Here is a 2633-nt window from a genome sequence, read left to right on the forward strand (position 1 = left end):
GGTGGAACTCGCAGAAGGTGTTTTCATCATATCCTTGATTGTGAGTCTACGTGTTACCCGTGGTTCGGCCCTGGTCCGAGCTGATCGCTTAATTGTGCGCTCCTTGGAGAACTTCCCCCTCGTGATGGACATAATTGTCGTTACGAGGGTTCTTCTTCTTCATTTTTGGATCTACATCTTTCGAGGATGGTCTCGCCGATTTATGTTTTTGCGCTAAGACTTTTGTTTATTCTTCGATCATTATGTAGTCCGTTGCCTTGTGGAGGGCGTCCTGGATTATCCGTGGTTTGTTGAGGGCTACCATTTTCTGAATTTCGACTTGTACCAGAGCGCCTTTCTGAGCGCATCAATGGCCACCTTGTCACTTATCCCGCTGACCCTGGACATTCCCTCTGGGACAGACTCCAGAGATCGACATCGGAAGTTTATCTATCTATGAACATACAGTATTGCTTGAGAAATTCCGACGCGAGCTGTTGGAAACTTCTGATAGAGTTTCACTTAAGGCGTGCGAACCATTCGAGGGCTGCCCCTTCTAGATTCTCGACGAACAGGCGGCAGTAGCCGGTGACTTTTTCGCCGTCCTTCAGTCTCGCTCTTCCCATCGTGATGTGAAAAGCCTGAAGGTGCGCCTTCGGATCGGTCGTACCATTATACCTCGGTACTTTGAGTTTTCCCGGATCGGATACCTTCATATCTGAGATGCGAGTGGTGAAGGGGGTCTTCCGAGCTCCATCCAGCAGCCTGTCGATCTCGGGTGCAGCCCTGGTAGCGTGATGGTTTTGGGATTTCACGGCTCTTACTTCTACCGCAGTCTTGGTGATATAGACGCGAAGATCGCGGATATCCGACGTCTCGTCAGCAGATTTCCGACCTGTCGGCGTTTACTGCGAGTGAGCTCGGTTTGCTTTTCAGCCAGCTTTTCTTGTTCGCTCCAATAGAGTATTTCCTCCTCTTCTGTCATTGGTTTGTCGAACAGAGAGCTTTCCCGAGCAAATCGGCTTCTGGTCCTCCTTGGATGTCTGTCGACGTCCTCATCAGTATCGTTGGAGACATCGCAGGTCGACGTGCTTGACTCTGTTGTCCTCCGAAGCCTTCGAGGGAGGCGGAGGACTTTCAGGGTTTCCCTTTTCGATGGGAGATTTCTCGCTAGTTTTGACCCAAAGGTCGTTCTTGCGCGGCTCCAGGCTTGTCGAGTGGGGTTGCGAAGTCGAGTCTTTTCCCGTGGACTTTAGTTGTTCCACGGGGGCGGATTGCTCGAGTCCATGCCATTAAAGTTTCAACTTGTTTGGTGAAGGTGCTCACGAGTTTATCCTGTTCTTCCGACCTTTTTTCGTAGGTGGCGAACATCTTTTTAAACTCCTCGAGCGCCGCGGCGTTGGCTGGTGCGTTGGCCGCGGATACGTCCGCTGCGAGAGTGTGGAGGTTAGTGCCACTGCTTTCATTAAGAGGAGTCTGCACGTTATCCGCGTCGTCAGTTGACATGTCTAGTTGAGCGTGATGTGATTCGCACTGTCGATTTCTGTTTAAATAAGGAAACTAGGAAAACTCTAATTTCCCAGAGGTCCCGGATATCTGCTAATACCACACGCCAAGCAATCAGAACACAAGAATAACAACGATAAAGTATAAGAAATCGAAAAGAGAGCAAAGTAGATCTTGTTCCGAATCCGCGTTTGGGCGTTATAACAAGGTAAGAGCCTGGGCTATAAGAGCTGTCGGCGAGATTCCTAGTTCTAAAACCCTAAGACGGCAATAACCTAGTTGAGTCGCAGCTCGAATAACAAAAAAGGAAATATGCCTAGTTGCTATAAGTGCTAAGTTTGCTCTGAGAAAAGTCCTTCCTTGCTTCTCGCCTAGGACTCCTTATATACTGGCTCCTAGGTCGGTTTGCGCTTTTCCTCTTCTGCCCTTAATCCGTCATAACATAAAAATGGAGATATTCCATTTTTTCTGATCGTCGTAATTATCTTCAAAATTTCGTGTTTATCCGCGAAAACTTGACATTTATCTTTCCTTGCGAACCAAGCGTAAACCGTCATGCGGCTTACGGGATGCTGGTTAAGAAATCGTAAGTTGGGCCTCGAGTCATGTCTTAGGTCCCTTTGGGTCGTCTTCTGACTCGAAGCATTTATTACGGCTTCTTTCGATAAAGAACGAACTTTCCGTGGTTTTTACCATAAAGTTTGATCGATGACTTAGAATGGCGGGAAACATGAAATGGGTTCGCTACGGTCTTCGGGAGATAGCATCGAAGGGTAGACGAGAATGCATGGACTAATTGTCGTATCGATGTTTCGGAGCGACCGAGCGGGACGAACGCTCGGTCGCTACGTAGCGACCGAGCGCAACTGACGCTCGGTCGCAACATAGCGACCGGACAGCGTGCATCTGCGGTAGTAGCGTAATAACCGAGCTTGGTTCATCCGTGTTCCGATCGTCATACTCGGACCTATTTGTAACCGGTCTTGGTATGTTTTCGATGGCTTATGTTTGATCTAAATAGAATTCGAACGAAGCTTTATCTCGGGAACATACGTTGTGACGTTCTCTTGACCAAGCATGATTTCTTGCGAAAAGACATACTTGTATTTTGCGGGGATTTGGACGTTAACTTTGTCGTAACCGTTTTC

This window comes from Brassica oleracea, chromosome C2 (assembly GCF_000695525.1).
Source record: "Brassica oleracea var. oleracea cultivar TO1000 chromosome C2, BOL, whole genome shotgun sequence".
Taxonomy (NCBI): Eukaryota; Viridiplantae; Streptophyta; class Magnoliopsida; order Brassicales; family Brassicaceae; genus Brassica; species Brassica oleracea.